Genomic DNA, 19039 nt, shown 5'->3' with positions numbered 1-19039 from the left:
TAACAACGTAGGCTACGCAGTTACTCCTCACAGTTCCAGAAGGGGCCGATGGAAACAGCAACAAACAGCAGGGATTCAAACAGTCACACTCCCGGGACAATCCGTGGTTCTAGCCTTAAGGTCTGTGGGCTGTGTACAAGCTGCTAAGAAAAGCTTGATAGCTAGCTAACATTAGTTAGAAGCTAGGCTAGCGTCTGCGCCAACAAGGGAATGAGCTATTTCTCTTGAGCAAAATAGACCTATTGTTCACTGTAATACAGTGAACGTCCTACACTTTTGTGATGTTATATGTTAGCAATTATTTGAAAATAAGTCCATTAATTCATAGTTTTTGCAAAAGAAAGCCACGAGAAAGAAACACATTTCAATGCATGTACATCAATGTTTTATAAAAATATCACAAACAGCAAATTAGTGAACCCCTTTTTAAAATTCTCTGACAATTTGTGTCCCGTCCCGCTGCTGTTAAAAGTTTGGACTGATTATGTGCGATGCCATTGCATGAAAGGTGTCAGTGACTGTAGGAAGCCTGTTTAGGAAAATTAAAATATTTAAAAAGACTGCTTATTATTTTTATTTTTTTATTCTGTCAAAAAAAATATGCATCTTCCACTTTTCTCTGTTGGACCTAACTGTCAAATTGTTCTGAATCCGCTATATTTGCCTGCTGGTTTCCCTTTCACGTGACAAAAGTTACTACTTGCCATATCAACAGCAATGGTAGGCCTTCAAAGTATTCACACACCTTTTTCCATATTATGTTGTGTTACAGCCTGAATTTAAAATGGATTAAATTTAGATTTTTGTTATTTTGTCACTGGCAACTGAAATTGTTTCTCAAAATGTTTACTAATTAATAAAAAATGAAAAGCTGAAGTGTCTTGAGTCAATTAGTATTCAACCCCACTGTTATGGCAAGTCTAAATAAGGTCAAGAGTAAAAATGTGCATAACAAATCATATATGATGTTTAAGGGACTCACTCTGTGTGCAATACTAGTTTAACATGATTTTTGAATGACTACCTCATCTCTGTACCCCACACATACAATTATCTATAAGGTCCCTCAGTCACACAAAGAATTTCAAACACAGATTCAACCACAAAGGCCAGGTTTTCCAATGCCTCGCAAAGAAATGAAATCCAATCTTATTGGTCAGATACATGTGACCAATACACCCAGTCACTTAAAGAATACAAGCGGAAAGATTTGAGAATGTTTGTCTAACAATGATCAACAACCAACTTGACAATGCTTGAAGATTTTTTTAAAAGATGAATGTGAAAATATTGCAATGCTCTTAAGAGACTTACCCAGAAAGACTCACAGCTGTAACTGATGCCAAAGGTGATTCTAACATGTATTGACTCAGGGGCTTGAATCTAATCAAGTGTTTTATTTTACTTTTTACAAATGTTAGAATTGTTCTTCAACTTTGACAGAGTATTTTGTATTGATCATTGACAAAAATTTTTTTTTAAATAAATTCCAATATATAACAAAATGTTGAAAAGGTAAATGGGTATATATATACACACACACAGTGCCTTCCGAAAGTGTTCACACCTCTTTACCTTTTCAACATTTTGTTATATATTGGAATTTATTTCATTTAATTTTTGTCAATGATCAAACAGGCTGAGATTACTACACGCTACTAGGGAGAGAATAGGTTATTTAAAGCAAGTTGCTTTGTTTTATTCACTGCCGATTTGTCTTTAATTTAGTCTTTCTTATTGAAACCGTTTGGCATGTCCATGTCTCACACATAATGCATTTTACAGTAGGCCTATATCATTACGAATCATATGTTTAACAATATATTTCCATAGTGAAGCCATGCTAATACTTAGAACATTGTGGACTGCAAACATGTTAAACATTCTTAGCAAATATGGGATATGTCTGCATTTAGTTACTTAGTTTCTGTAGTCTAATTAACAAACTAAGCTATAACTGACTAACATAATTAGAGTTGATGAAAATACAATACATAAAATACAATAAATACACAACTTGAAGCAACCACATATATAGCCATGGAACACGTTCTGTTTTGCAAGTGAGGAATCACTCCTCCACACACCTACAATTGTTAATTCATCAAAATCCAATTGTATTTGTCACACCTTACTGTGAAATACTTACAAGCACTTAATCAACAAAGCAGTTAAGAAAATATTTACTAAAAACTGAAGTATTTTTTTGTTGTTATAAGAATTACACAAAATAATGAGGCTATATCCAGGGGGTACCGGGGCAATGTGTGGGGGTACAGGTTAGTAGAGGTCATTTGTACATGTAGGTAGGGGTAAAGTGACTATGCATAGATAAACAGCGAGTAGCAGCAGTGTAAAAACAAAGTGTCCTGGTGGCCATTTGATTAATTGTGGGGGAAGATTAAGGAGCCTTTTTGCGTGCATAATTCTGGTTGTAAAAAAATCCGACACACCCCCAAACCTTAATCTTAGCCAGTGCTAAGATTTGACATTGCGTTTGGTTGGTTAAAATAGAGCCCTTAGGCTACTATTGAGAGTTTGAATCGTGGGCCTGGAATATACTATTAAAATACAAGGTGCAATTTTGAAATTTGGTAGTGCATCAGCAGTTTTCTTCATGTTATGCAGTGCGGCTTGGTAGGATCGTGTTTCGGACGCATGGTTCTCAACCTTCGCCTCTCTCTAGTCCGGGGGGATATTATTTTTTTTTTTAAATGAATTATGCTCTCTCGAGTCATGATTTATGTCCATATAAAAAAACAAGCGTTGTGAGCTCAACTGGTGCTTTGGTTCGATGGACTACACATTTGCTTGTTGAGTAACCTTGCCTGAGACCAGAATACTTGTCAGGCCTTGGCAACTCCAATATTTCGTTTTTTACGTACCTCCACAAATTCACCATTGCAGGCAACACAATGTAAGTGCAACTTCTGAGCAATGCCAATTCAACAGTGATATACTGCAGCACCATTTACAGTTAATGTTTGTCGTGGTACCGCATATGAATTGAAATCTGTTGGTAGGCCTACGGTCTGGAATGGATAGGTCTACAGCACTTTGCCCTTGTGCGTAGGACGCTTGCGCAGACAGGCTTGCTATGTGAGTCACGAGAAGTCCGACTTGCCTCTCAACCAACAAGGCAGTCCCCCTGCAACAACGCCATAGTCAACGGAGCACAATTATATTATTTTAAAGCGTTATTGTTCCAATAATAAAAAAAAAGGAATGGTATGTATTATAACTTTCGTGCCAGATTTGAAGGTCAGAATTTAGTCGGACTCGGATTGTAGTTGACAGCTGTGGATAATTTTTCCTGAGTGCTGCGTAGATTTCAGGAGAGGGGAGGGGCTTTTCGGTTGCTCAACATGGCTGCGCCCTGTGGAGAACAACAAGTGTAGAAGGTATTAAAATGTATTCCATGCATTTACTAAAGTGTTTACTTTCGCCGTGACAAATATTTTAGTCTAAAATTGGAACTTTGCTGGTACATATTTGAATTAAAAATAAGTCCCCGCAAAATAGTTGAACTAATCGAGTTTGTCAGTACGGTACTAGCCAATGGTAACAGTTGACGTTAGCTAGCCAACTAGCTGGATGGCTAGCTAGCCTGGTTATAGATAGCTAACATTTTGGGGCAGCGTTCAATCAAGTTTGTTCATTAACGTCAGCTGTCTTCATTAGCTACTTCTTCTCAATTCATTGCAAGATGTCTTTAATATGTTGCAATGGTAATAACTTAGAAATATGTTGACACAAGTACTGTGCCGGCTACTCATCTCTCCCCAACTACTGTAACTAGCTAGCTAACTAGGATTCACAGATAGCGACCTGTACACACGCGCTCAATTCCACCAGGCAGGCACCACTGATCATCCTTTATGTTGTAGTTGAACATTAAATAAAAAGTCAGCCTTGGCATAATAAAAATTATTGATAGTAACTAGTAAATGGTCATATGATGTAAGTTCCTATTAATAGTATTGATGTGTAGCTAACTGCACAGCTGTATGAATTATTCATTTTTTTTTTAGCTTGACCACATTTTCTTTTCTGTCCAAAGTGCCTGCAGTGGCCACCCCATTACAACAGCACAGCAGGTTGCTGGCAGGCTTTACCTTGAGAGGGAGGACAGTTCCATAGGCATCCCAGCAGCACCATGGCAAAGGAGCAGTCGAATGTGAGCGACCTCCTCCCGCTCCTGGAGTCGTCCGATCTGCATGAACTGGATCAGATCAAAAGTGTCCTCAATGACCACCTCGGCACAGGTCAGTACTCAAAATTCAACATTATCCCCCCCTCTTCCTACTAGCCACTCAACCACAACAGGCTGAGGTTGCTACACGCTACTAGGGAGAGAATAGGTCAGTGTTTGCATGGTTTTCTGTAGGTCTCAAACTCTAGGTGACATTCTGCCGCCTTTACCGCAGAGCAATTCAGTTTTGGTCATAAATTTTTTTTTTAAAACAACTTATTTGTTTTTGTTCTGAATCCCTATTAGCTGCTGCCTACTCTTCTTGGGACCCAATTACATACAATACATTACACATTATTGCACACCACTCTACCATAACATATCTACAATACAAAATCAATAATACAAGTAATTGACTAACATTAGTTAAATTTATTTGAATTCCATTTCATTCATTTTTCTGTGCCCACAATGCGCACGTTGCATAGTTTCTCTAGAGATAAATCAGACCAAGCCCAAACTGTGTGGTGTAAAAGGGTGTTGTAGTTTCCAACAGGCCAATATTCTACATAGTTTAGTGCAGAAAAATGTGGTAATTAGCTACAATGACCATAATCCATTGTGAGCCTACTTGTCTGGTCTGTGTGTTTATTTTACGCATGCTATGAGAAGAGACAGAAGAATGCACAATGGAGGGAGGGACAGAGAGCTGTTGCTTCGCAAGGTATCGCTACCTTAAAAAAAAGCCCCCAGTTTGGGTATGCCTAAAATGACATATGTGCAAAGTGTGGTGGTTAATTTCTTTACTATCAAATGAGAGACAAACTTATCACACACGTCAGAGTTATACATCAACTAAATCTTTATTCACTTATTAATAAGGGAGCAGGTCAATACAACACACAGATAAAGTGAATCGATTAAGTGCTTTACGATAATGATGGCTGGTCAACGAATCACTCTTAGGTTATTCATTTAGAGCCCAGAGGTACAAAGGTCTTTTATAGCCAAGATGCACCCCCTTCAGTCTACTTGACAAACAACAGATGTATGGAATGGGTCACAAGGTTAAGATTGGTATGAAATAGAGGTCGACCAATTATGATTTTTCGATACCGATTATTGGAGGACCAAAAAAGCTGATGCCGATTTCTTTTATTTATTTGTAAGAATGACAATTACAACAAGGGGTCCTGTAGAGGTTTTAAAAAGCATATGGAAATTAAAATAATAATGAATGTCCATCTTGGGCTCATAAATTAGTTTATTATGAAGTTCGATACCCACTGAGTTATATATATTTTTGCTTCAAATCCAGAAAATTCATTAAATAGTGATCTATTATGGTTACATTTGACATCACACAGGACCATGTGCTGACAGACAATCACATGCCGGCAGGCTACGAGGTCACTTGCGCCCTCATGCCATCGACATTCAGATTAACTTGCTCAGGCAGGATGAAAATGTCTACATCGACCATGATCCTTTGATAGTTACGGCCACTTTCACCATGATCCTTTGCGTTTTTTGGGGGATGGGAGAGGGGTGCCATTCAGCCCAATTCAGCAATATATGGTGCACAAATTCAGTCACTTCCGGTTTCATGCGCCATTGGGAGTTTTCCATAGGAATGCGTGGATGATGTCAGTGCTATCACTATCTACTGGTTTTGTCTAAAGAAAATACATTATTTTATTAATTGATAGTTGGTATTCAGCAGTCAAAAGTATGCCTTATTTACTTTGAATAACTACTAAAATAGTGATTTCTGTCAGACAGCATAGAGGTGTGTACAATTTAACCTTATTTCTCACAGATATGAAAGATAAGGTCATTATGCTTCCCAAACCGTGCAGCAAGCAATGCGTGTTAATATTCAGACCGAGCATTGAGGCTCTTAACAAAGCTCCCCATACAGAAGCTACCTTTTCCATTACATTATACAAGAGTAATTAGACACTGAGAGTCATGATCAAGGGCTGGGTTCTCTGTAGCTCAATTGGTACAGCATGGTGCTTGCATCACCAGGATAGTGGGTTCGATTCCCGGGCCCACCCATACTTAAAAAGTATGCACGCATGATTGTCACTTTGGATAGAAGGGTCTGCTAAATGGCCTATATTATTAACAAATAAACTAACATCTAATGTATTGGCAGGATCTCCTCCTCTCTATGTTCTTGACGTTGTCTCCAGAGCTATATATTGAGATAAATAAATACATGGCTATTATATCTATCTATTAAAAAAATACATGGCTCTGGTTGTCTCTAGTCATCAACATGTTACATACATTGATTAGTTGATTCTTCCCTTCTGAATAACAGAGCGAGGATCTGTGCTGCTCAATGGCCTTGTGGATTACTACCTTGAGACCAGCTCTCCACAGGCTATACTCATCCTCTGCTCTGTCAGGGAGCCTCATGACAAGGTGAGCACTGTAGGGTAAAGTTGCCCAGAGGCTCTGATCTTGGGTTAGTTTAGCATTTTCTCCGGGGAAGGTGATCCCTGATCTGTACTTAGGGGAATCTTCACCCGGAGCACCAATTGAGTTGCTTAGTCCCAAATCAGTGTGCTGTCCTGCCAACTCCTATTATCATTGGCATGAGTTGGCAGGATAGCACAAACAGAAATGCAACAAGTCTATCAATCCGGCCTCTGTGGATAAAGTGTGGTTTACCACAGGGATCTCGAAACATAACATTGTGCTCTGAACAATTGGATCATGGCTGTTTCACCACACACCTTAAACAGAATTATTTATTAATTGACAATATCGCACGGAAGCCATTGTTGACATGTTGAATTCCATGTGCAGCCATTGAGTGCTCACCGTAGCAAAACGTTTTCCAGCGGGAGAAATACTTTTAGGTTAGTCCCTCTGTTTCGTCCAGTTCATTGTGAATACACCTTTGCACTGGATATGTTAACTTGTCTGTGTTGTCCCACAGCACCTCCTGGACAAGCTGAACGAGTGCATGGCCAAGCCAGCCTGTCGGCTGCCCACCCTTAGCCTCCTGGGGCACGTTATCCGCAAGCAACCCCCCTGGATGCACAAGATAACCCGCTTCCCTCTGCTCACCTCCTTACTCAAATGCCTTAAGGTACATGAGTCAGCGCCTTGGTCAAAAGTAGTGCAAATTATAGGGCACGGGAGGTTGGTGGCACCTTAATTGGGGAGGACGGGCTCGTGGTATTGGCTGGAACGGAATGAGTGGAATGGTATTTAATACATCAAACACATGGTTTCCATGTGTTTGATACCATTCGCTCCGTTCCAGCCATTATTATGAGCCGTCCTCCCCTCCGCAGCCTCCACTGATATAGGGAATAGGATGCAATGTGGTACAAAGCCATTGAGTTTGCACTTTTCTTTGCCAAATCTAGACGGACTCTGATGTGGTGGTGCTGATAACTGGAGTCCTAGTGTTGATCACACTGCTACCCGTGATACCCCAGGCAGGGAAGCAGCACATATACGACTTCTTTGACATCTTTGGCCGACTGGCATCCTGGAGTCTGAAAAACCCAGGTGGTTTAACATAGATCAGTATTGCTCACATAGAAATACAATTACTAGAAAGGGCGTAGCCCATCAGACCACAGCAATTTGACACAGCAAATCACGCCTCTGGGACTACCAACCGTTTCACCTATTTGATCTATTCCATCACTAGATTCAGCTATTCATGGCTTTGATGATTATTTGACCAATTGAATCAGGTGTGTTAGTAATGGGATAGATGACATAAGCGAATTGAATGGAGGTTGTCGAGGGGAGGTTGGAGGAACACCCTAAGATCAAACCCATAACCTGCCCCATGGGAAGGAGGAACTGGGATGAGGGGACAGTAGCTCTCTGTGTACTATCTGATATTAGATTTTCCCATCATTAAATGTGTGGTGAATTGTAGTCACAGCCAAACTGACATCCATGCTCATCTAGCTACAGGACAGGATCTATTTCCTTGGGATCTCATTTGGTAATTTCCTTGGACTTGTGAAATGTTGCCTAACCACTGTTCTCTCCCCACCCTGTGTGCCATAGGGCATGTGCACGGGGTGTATCTGGTCCACCTCCATGCCAGTGTGTACTCCCTCTTCCACCGGCTCTATGGCATGTACCCCTGCAACTTTGTGTCCTACCTGCGCTCCCACTACAGTATGAAGGAGAACGTGGACACCTTTGAGGAAGTAGTGAAGGTTAGTACAACAGGACACGCCATACTCACCCCATCTTAGAATCTATGCACACTACATAAATGTATGTTGTGTGAAGAGCTGTCTCGTGGTCATCCGTCTCACCAATTTGTTTGTTTCTTAGCCGATGTTGGGGCACGTGCGGATACATCCCGAATTGGTCACTGGAACCAACGACTATGAGCTGGACCCCTCCAGGTAAGCACTCAGAAAATAAGATTCCCAAATGGCACCCTATTCCCTATATAGTGCACTATTTCTGACCAGGGCCCTGGTCAAAATTAGTGCACTATATAGGGTACCATTTGACGCAACCAAAGACTCTTTCGACTTGTAAGGTCTGACTCGACAACAGCCAAGTTTACACTAATAATAAGGGGTCCTGTCAAACCCCTTGGCCAGGTGGAAGAGGTTTGAGATCCACGACATTGTGATTGAATGTGCAAAAGTCTCCCTGGATCCCAAGGAGGCGTCCTGCGAGGAGGGTTACTCCAGCATGCCAGACCGCGTCACCATCCACCATCACCCCCACCTGCGGTCCGGTCTCGACTACACTGCCAGTCCCTACACCGACTTCCTCAGCAGCTTCGGTCAGAGCTCTGACACATTCACTTTGATACAACTCAATCCTAATAAAATATGACCAGCTCTGTCCTTAGCCTTGTCCCAGGTCTGTTTGTGTCATCATGTCAACTCCTTGGCACTCATTGAGTTGACATGACGGCACAAACCTACCTGGGACCAGGCTACTCCGTCGTTTGTAATGACGTAATGCAGTTACAGGCTAGAACAGCAGTTGGGCCAAATACCACTTGGTTACTTAGTTGTAAGCCACTGCTGTAATTCACAGGTAGAAAAACAATGGTTAAATATTTAATTTGCTTATAACCTGCCATTTTTGTATTTTTCTACCACAGTGTCTGTTACTTCAGGGGGTCGAAAGAGGTTTTGAGCTGTTCATCAGCGTGCCTGTATTTACAGGTTGTGTGTACATTAATGTTCCAGTTGCGTGTTTTTTTTCTTCTCCTCCCCACACAGGTAGCTCTGCCTCTACCCCCCTATCGGTTGGCCGACCACCTCTCTCCCTGTCCTTACCCCAGCTACCAGGGACCCAGTCCTCCCTCTGCAGTCCCCACACCTCTTTCCATCAGGTAGGTCACTGTTCTCCAAGCGAAAACACCCCATTAGTGAGATTACATTGAAATCTTTGTTTATATTTATACTTAACAAAAATATAAACGCAACATGCAACAATTTCAAAGATTTACAGTTCATATTAGGAAAACAGTCAATTAAAATACATTTATTAGGGCCTAATCTATGAATTTCACCTGACTGGGAATATGGATATGCATCTGTTCACAGATACCGTTAAAAAAAAAATGGGTCGAATGATGGTTCTCAGGATCCCTTCACGTTATTTTTGTGCATTTAAATTGCCATTGATAAAATGCAATTGTGTTCGTCGTCCGTAGCTTATGCCTGCCCATACCTTAACTGCCACCATAGGGCACTCTGGGTCTGTGGTTGTGACGTAATTTTGAATGTACTGCTAAATTCTCTGAAATGACTTATGGTAGAGAAATTAACATTGAATTATCTGGTGACCGCTCTGGTGGACATTCCTGCAGTCAGCATGCCAATTGCAAGTTCTCTCAACTTGAGACGTCTGTGCCGTTGTGTGACAAAATCGCACATTTTGGAGTGGCTTTTTATTGCCCTCAGCACAAGGTAAACCTGTTTAATGGTCATTCTGTTAATCAGCTTCTTGATATGCCACACCTGTCAGGTGGCTGGATTATCTTGACAAATGAGAAATGCGCACTAACAGAGATGGAAACAAATTTGTCCACAAAATTTAAGAGAAGTAAGCTTTTTGTGCATATGGAGCAATTCTGGGATTTATTTTTCAGCTCATGAAACATGGGACCAAAACTGTACATGTTGCATTTATATATTTCTTCAGTGTATCAAGTATATAACAAACACTGAAGCTCCCACTGAAAAATTAAGTTATTCTACACAATTGTATTCTATTCTGTATTCCCATTGATTGTGATTCATGTAAATTCTCTTGAGACACACATGGCCCTCTTGTCCCCTGTGCACATGTTTCCAGAACCAACACTGTGAAGTCGACCCTGATGGGAATAAAGTGTCGATGTGGAGTCCATGCTCGGATTGTGGAATGACCACACCTCCCACCTCGAGGGGTATCTCCCCTGCCAATGTTCTAGAGCTATCTCAAAGTGCCTCCCATGCCCCCAGCCAAACAGCCAGCACATCAGGTCATTTTTGTTCATTTTTTATTTTACCTTAGTTTTTTCTGGTCAAATACCAGCTGGGGAAAACATTTGAAGATCTAGTGAAAGTTAAGACGGGAGAACAAAGAACAGTTATAGTTAGTATACTTTCCCGTGCTACGAAGAGTGTTTTGATGGACTGTCATAAGGACTTTTCACTCAGAATTGTGTGTTCTTGTTTCATCGCAGGTGGGAAATGTCTCAGTCCTGCCCCGACACTCTCCGATGAGTTTGAGCATCTTTGTTCACCCCCCAACACAACCAACCAGGTATGTACTATAGCACACAATTCTTACTACCATAATCTTTGTACCAGAACCCCTAAAGCACTACTCCTAGTAGTTAATTACTGAAGATGTTCTTCAAATATTTAATTGGCTAGTACAGATCATAGCAACGAAAGGAAAGTATCTGCAGAGCCAGAGTGTACACTGAGCACAAGCAGAGCTGGAAATGCCATCTTCAGCAGAAGTGGTAAACTGAACTCTCTCTAAAAGTCATGCAAACAAAGCAATCACTCCACCAGCAGAGGAGTGCCCAGCCTAAGGGAGTTTGTTTGCTCCAGCCAGTGTTGACTGTATTTAGATTATGGTTGTACCCAGTGCTGTTTGTGCGCTGGTTGTGTGTTTGAAGCCAATGGTCCACCCGTAAGACTTTTCATCAGCTGAATTTATATCTGTTCCGACAGCTGAAGCAGAAACCGAGTGGAGAGGAAGAGAGAGGCAACCCTGAGGTCATCAGTAAAGGTCAGCAGCTTTGCTCATTTCTGAAAGAGGAGCAGGTTTCGCTGTCACTATTGTGTTTTTTTTATGGAGCTAAATGTTAGCCTTTAACACTCATACCCGTATTCGGGTTGAAAATGGCAGGCTTGGACACTGATAAATGACCTTAATTGAAACGCAGTGGCTGTACAGTAACATGCCATACATGATGTCAGAGCTTCGGTCGGATCTCCACTTCACAGCTCTTTATGGATTTTGACTGACAGTCGTTCTGAACTTGAGCACCCCTCCTGCTAATTTGGCTACTTTTGCTCATTTTTTTGTTGTCTGAGTGAGGTAAAGGCTGTAAATTACGTATTTTGAAAGATGAGACGCTGAGGATTACAATAAATACCGCTTTGATGTCATACAAAGAAGCCAAACATCTGTGAGTCCAAATGTGCACTTCACATTTTCATATCATAAAACTCATTGTAATATGCAGTGTCAATGTTTGATCACTATGTTTGATGACAAAGTGTTATAACCTGCAACATCCTGAACAGAAAGAGCCTATGTTGTATTGTGAAGAAAATTTGCAATTGACCACGCATCTGAATGCACTCATGACTCTATTCTATGTTCACCAAAATTAGGATTTGCTTCTCTGAATTGCCTTGTGAAAGCCTAACACTGTAAGATTGTATTTTAAAATGTAGCTAGTTAAGTTTGCAATTGAACCTGTTTTCAAATTATGCCCACCTGACCCAGGTTGCGATTTATTATGGACTGTTTTTGGATTGCGTAAACAATAGTTATTGTGTAAAGGTGGGGGATGCAGGGCTGTGTTCCAAACAAAAATACAAGTGTGCTTGCTCTAGTTCCTCAATGGCACAGCTAGGTTGAGCTCCAAAAAAAACACCTTATAGTTAGACTTCTTTGAGTCATAAAAGTGCATTAAAATGACATAGGAACTGTGCACACTTTAGAGAGGTATTTGGACACACCAGTTAGTCCTCTCACTCAAACCCTTGTCATTTCTTTGTCGAATGTTGAACCTATCCCACATTTTCCCAGAATAAGAATTCGTTCTTATTTGATTTGCCTAGTTAAATAAAGGTAAAATAAATGTATTTTTTAACCAAATGTATCCAGAATATTTTCAGATTTCGTTATCAACAAATGTGTCAAAGTACAGAATGTAAAATGCACGTAAAATCAACAGTTTAATGTTTGGATTCAGTCTTTTAAAGTGAACTGTTGTCTTCACCTTTAGTCTAATAATTGTAACGATCTCCAAACGGTTCCTTTTTTAATTGCTACAATTGTTATGCATATACTTTACATAGTTCTTCTGTAAGAAATATTTCAATGTAGCCCTGTCCATATAGGCCAATTCCCACAAGTGTAAGGAGTTAAGAACAAATGTCCTCTTCTTATGAGCGATCGTTCACTAGACCAGATTTCTAGCCTGTTTTATTATGGCTGGCAATTGCTAGGTCCCTCATGATACGATATTATCACAATACTTAGGTTCCGATACGATGGGTATTGCGATTCGATACTACGATTTTATTTATTTCTTCCAAACATATGGCTCACAATATGTCTTCTGCAAAGAGATGAGCATGAGAAAATGATTTTTTTTTCACTTGGAAATAAGTGTTGAAAACATGTTGGCTCACTATTTAAAACGATGTAGAATAAGCTATAGGATTTAGAATACTGGAGTTTTGGTACAGCTGACTAGCACTAGCTAATGCTACCTACAGTAGCATATAACATTTGATGTTATATATTAAGTTGGAGTCTATTATCAATATAATATTGTCAAAAGATAATATTGTGATATGTAACTATAGACCCCCCCCCCCCCCCCCCCCCCATCACTACTATTTATTGCCTAAAATGACTCGTTAGTTCTGTTGACATCGCCAAAGTACCTTTCCTCCCCAATTTTTGGGTGCTTTACGTGACCTTTGCTGTAAATAAAGGCATCATCCGAGACCATTATAGAATAGAGGTGGCGTTGACGGGACCTGGGTTGAAATAGTATTGCTTGTCTTTGGAATACTTTTTGGTTGATTGAGCCTGTCTAGAGTACCCAGATGGGCGGGGTTTGCACTTTTGCTACTATTCCATTAGTTTCATTGAGGCAAGCTCAATCTAGTGCAGCGGAAATATTGAAAGAAAACAAATACTATTTGAACCCAGGTCTGGAACTAAGCACACTCTATGCTCTTTGTCAGGTGCTGCTGGTGAGATTATGAAGACCATGTCGTTGACCGAGTTGTCGGACTTCATCAAAGAGCAGGATTTGGACATTCAAAGGATGGAGAATGAACATGACGAGGGTGAATGGTTTTTCCCAATTCATTAAATGGTGTAGGGTGAAGTTGCCCCTATACCAGTGGTCTTTGGTCAGTTTTTCCATTTTCCTCACTAGTGGTTAGGATTGCAGGAGGGGAAGCTAATCCTTGATCTGTACCAAAGAGAAACTTCACACCAGGGCTCATTAAATCCCCCTAAACCTACTACGGTATTCATATCTTCCCATGAAAATAACTTGTGTTCAGTCAGTGTGAAAAACATTGATTTGTTCCATACGCTCTTCTCCCTGGTCAGATGCCATCAAAGAGGAGCTCCTGAAGTTGACTGAGCAGAAGCACAAGGCAGACCGCTCTTTCTACAGCACTACAGAGACACTGACTGGGCCTCAGGAGAAGGCGATGCTCCTCACCACCTCCAACCAGAGCCTAAACAGGGAGGCCCTGTGCCTGGTCTCCACACCCGACAAGAGCGAGTGCTCGGCGGGGGGAGGAGATCAGCAGCTCCCCTGGTCCTTCCGGCCGTGCTTCACCCCAATCAACAACCTGCTGACCGGATTTAGCACTTCTCAGAGCCCCTACAGGGCCGAGGAGGAGGGGGGCTCCGGTCTGGCAAATTATGGCCTGTTCTCCTCCCCCAGTATCTTCAGGGACCCTGTTAACCCCGTCTACGAGCCTCTGTTTGAGCTGGCCCTGCCCAGGGCTGCCTCTCTGTTCGTGGGGAGGAAGACTTCGGTGGCACTGGCGCAGAGGACCGCTGGCGACGAGGGGAGAGGAACGCAAGCAAGGGGGAGGAGGAAGGGGACGAGATGGCGGCATTGTCCCCGCTGGAGGTCCTGGATCGCCTCATTCAGCACGGCAACGAGGCCTATGAAAAAGTGCTCAAGAGGTGAGAGGTCATGGCTGGCTGAGTGTGTTTCGCTACTCTGTCCGTATGGACGACGACCCCTTTATGGAAGTCTGGGCGGGCAAGCCAATTCCTTCCATAGACTAGTACTCCATCCATGTTATTGCTCTCTCATGTATTCACTGGTAGTCGGTATATCTGTGCATTGTTATGAAGTGCTCATGACCTGGCTGTTTGGTGTGCCGTACTATGTCTGTCGGTGTCTGTTATTGACCCTTCATTGTTATCTTTCCTCACACTCCTCTGTACTGTGTGTGTTCTTGTTATAGATTGCCCATGCCAAACAAGTCAGTAGACTGGACACACTTTGGAGGTAAACAACAGAGTATGAAAGCGAAAGGTATTGCCACTACGCTATGATGGGGGAGAGGATGAGACTATCCTTTTTTTCCTGTCTGCGCTCTCCTTCCTACCGCATCCATCACTCTCTTTGTCGGTTTGTCTTTTTTTTTTTCTATCAGGTTCCTACCTTTATCTTCTTTGAAAAGCTACATATCAGCTGTAATATATGGAGTAGGGTGAAGTTGACCCTAAACGCTGAGCTTGGGTCAGTTTTGCTATTAACCCACTAAGGCTAGGATTGGGGGAGGGGGAGCTGATCATAGATCTGTACCTAGGGGAACTGCCATGAGTGTCTGTGGAACAACCTGTCCTTCTGTTTCTGTTCTCCAAACTCTCCAGGCTAATATTAATTAGATTGACCTATTCAATCCAATGGGATTTGGCTTACTATGTGATCAGAATCTGAGAGCCACTGCATCTCATTGTTTCTTGCCCTTTGCTATGGAGTCAAAGTTCGTCTTTTGAGACTATCTATGCATGCAGTGCTTAGGTTAATGCTTAAAATCTATGCAATATACAGTACCATTTCATTTTGATCTATAGTGAACAAAAATATTAACACAACATTCAACAATTTTAACAATTTTACTGAGTTACCATTCATATAAGAAAATCAGTCAATTGAAATAAATAATTAGGATTTGACTGGGCAGGGGCACAGCCATGGGTGGGCCTAGGAGGTCTCCCACTTGGGAGCCAGGACCACCCACTGGGGAGCCAGGCCCAGCCAATCGAAATGTGTTTTTCCCCACAAAAAGGGCTTATTACAGATAGAAATACTCCTCAGTTTTATCAGCAGTCCGGGTGGCTGGTCTCAGACGATCCCACAGGTGAAGAAGCCGGATGTGGAGTTCCTGATCTAGCGTGATTACACTTGGTCTGCAGTTGTGAGGCCTGTTGCACATACTGCCAAATTCTCAAAAATGACATTGGAAGCTGCTTATGGTAGAGAAATTAGCATTTAAATATCTGGCAACAGCTCTGGTGGACATTCCTGCAGTCAGCATGCCAATTGCACGCTCCCTCAACTTGAGACATCTGTGGCATTGTGGTGTTTGACAAAATTGCCTTTTATTGTCCCCAGCACAAGGTGCACCTGTGTAATGACCGTGCTGATAAGCAGCTTCTTGGTATGCCGCACCTGTCAGGTGGATGGATTATCTTGTCAAAGGAGAAATGCTCACTATCTCGGATGTAAAAATAAAATGTAAAAATTATTCTGCACAAAAGTTGAAAGAAATAAGCTATTTGTGTATATGGAAAATCTGAGACTTTATTTAAGCTCTTGAAATTTTATATATTTATATTTTTGTTCAGTATAATTTGAATCGTTTTAATACCACAGTACTAATATCTAGTTTTCTGTTGAGATGAATAACATGTTCTTGAAAAAATGAGTTTGAAAAGGTAATAAAATAAACTTAATATTAAATAGTCAAACATTTTGCTCATGTGTCCTCTTGAAAGGCACCACGCCGCTGGACGAGCTGCACACGCTGCGCAGTCAGGTGCTGCTGCTCCACAACCAGCTCCTGTACGAGCGCTACAAGAGAGCAGCACGCCATCCGCAACCGCCGTCTGCTCCGCCGCATCATCAACGCCACCGCCATGGAAGAGCAAAACAACTCAATGGTTAATTAAAAACCTTGCACTCCCTGCCCAGTCAGAAGCCATTGAATCCTGAATAGAACATAATTTCCAAAAAAAGTTAAAGCATGCATGTTGTTTGCCAGGGTCGTATCCATTAGTGCACCCTGTAGCAAAATGTTTTGCAACGGAAAAAAGAAAACGAGCGGTTCATATTTGTGCCTAATGAACACGAGTGTGAGGTTCTTTCGGTTGATGTGGGAGCGGTGGTTGACATATATTTATTTAAAAAAGAAAATGTATGACCTGCTTGTTTTTGTATCTCTTGAATTTTTTGTTTTACTCTAAGGTGTGTTGTGATTTTATTTGGTTGCAGAAGGCCCAGCTGAAGCTGCAGGACATAGAGATCCAGTCTCTGCAGGCCAGTCTGGTGGAGGAGCAGCAGCGCTACAGGCGCCTGAAGGAGGATGGAGACACTGAGGCGGCTTGCCTCCACAGTCAATTCCAACAGCTACAGCAGGGCCATGACCTGTATCTATCCAAGGCTCAGAAGCTGCAGGTGAGCACACAGATGAATAACCACATATAGTACACAGTACCACTTTGACACAGGAGTGAATTTAATACATTTAACCTATCTTATTTTTATGAATCAACTGCCTTATAACCAGGACTTGCGTCTTTTCAGCAGGGGGTCTGTATATTTATTTACTGATGTCCAGGAGCCTCCTGTATAACCGACGCATACATTTTACACTAAATATCTACGTGCACCATTCTGAAAAGACTGCGCACGCACGCACAAAAGTATTGAGATTTATTAACTTGGCGCACTCAAATCAAATCAAATCAAATTTTATTTGTCACATACACATGGTTAGCAGATGTTAATGCGAGTGTAGCGAAATGCTTGTGCTTCTAGTTCCGACAATGCAGTAATAACGAACAAGTATCTAACTAACAATTCCAAAAAACTACTGTCTTATACACAGTGTAAGGGGATAAGGAATATGTACATAAGGATATATGAATGAGTTATGGTACAAAGCAGCATAGGCAAGATACAGTAGATGATATCGAGTACAGTATAACATATGAGATGAGTATGTAAACAAAGTGGCATAGTTAAAGTGGCTAGTGATACATGTATTACATAAGGATGCAGTCGATGATATAGAGTACAGTATATACATATGCATATGAGATGAATAATGTAGGGTAAGTAACATTATATAAGGTAGCATTGTTTAAAGTGGCTAGTGATATATTTACATAATTTCCCATCAATTCCCATTATTAAGTGGCTAGAGTTGAGTCAGTGTCATTGACAGTGTGTTGGCAGCAGCCACTCAATGTTAGTGGTGGCTGTTTAACAGTCTGATTGCCTTGAGATAGAAGCTGTTTTTCAGTCTCTCGGTCCCAGCTTTGATGCACCTGTACTGACCTCGCCTTCTGGATGACAGCGGGGTGAACAGGCAGTGGCTCGGGTGGTTGATGTCCTTGATGATCTTTATGGCCTTCCTGTAGCATCGGGTGGTGTAGGTGTCCTGGAGGGCAGGTAGTTTGCCCCCGGTGATGCGTTGTGCAGACCTCACTACCCTCTGGATAGCCTTACGGTTGAGGGCGGTGCAGTTGCCATACCAGGCGGTGATACACCCCGCCAGGATGCTCTCGATTGTGCATCTGTAGAAGTTTGTGAGTGCTTTTGGTGACAAGCCGAATTTCTTCAGCCTCCTGAGGTTGAAGAGGCCTGCTGCGCCTTCTTCACGATGCTGTCTGTGTGAGTGGACCAATTCAGTTTGTCTGTGATGTGTATGCCAAGAACTAAAACTTGCTAAAACTTGCTACCCTCTCCACTACTGTTCCATCGATGTGGATAGGGGGGTGTTCCCTCTGCTGTTTCCTGAAGTCCACAATCATCTCCTTCGTTTTTTTGACGTTGAGTGTGAGGTTATTTTCCTGACACCACACTCCGAGGGCCCTCACCTCCTCCCTGTAGGCCGTCTCGTCGTTGTTGGTAATCAAGCCTACCACTGTTGTGTCGTCCGCAAACTTGATGATTGAGTTGGAGGCGTGCGTGGCCACGCAGTCGTGGGTAAACAGGGAGTACAGGAGAGGGCTCAGAACGCACCCTTGTGGGGCCCCAGTGTTGAGGATCAGAGGGGTGGAGATGTTGTTGCCTACCCTCACCACCTGGGGGCGGCCCGTCAGGAAGTCCAGTACCCAGTTGCACAGGGCGGGGTCGAGACCCAGGGTCTCGAGCTTGATGACGAGCTTGGAGGGTACTATGGTGTTGAATGCCGAGCTGTAGTCGATGAACAGCATTCTCACATAGGTATTCCTCTTGTCCAGATGGGTTAGGGCAGTGTGCAGTGTGGTTGAGATTGCATCGTCTGTGGACCTATTTGGGCGGTAAGCAATTGGAGTGGGTCTAGGGTGTCAGGTAGGGTGGAGGTGATATGGTCCTTGACTAGTCAC

General features: G+C 42.1%; 1 pseudogene; it reads left to right on the top strand.

Annotated features, from left to right (window-relative positions):
- The first annotated feature begins 2476 nt into the window (after nt 1–2476).
- On the top strand, nt 2477–17165 carry LOC116352864 (hamartin-like; annotated as a pseudogene).
- The last annotated feature ends 1874 nt before the right edge of the window (nt 17166–19039 follow it).

The sequence above is a fragment of the Oncorhynchus kisutch genome, linkage group LG3 (genome assembly GCF_002021735.2).
Source record: "Oncorhynchus kisutch isolate 150728-3 linkage group LG3, Okis_V2, whole genome shotgun sequence".
NCBI lineage: Eukaryota > Metazoa > Chordata > Actinopteri > Salmoniformes > Salmonidae > Oncorhynchus > Oncorhynchus kisutch.
This window is presented reverse-complemented; position numbering and strand designations above follow the sequence as displayed.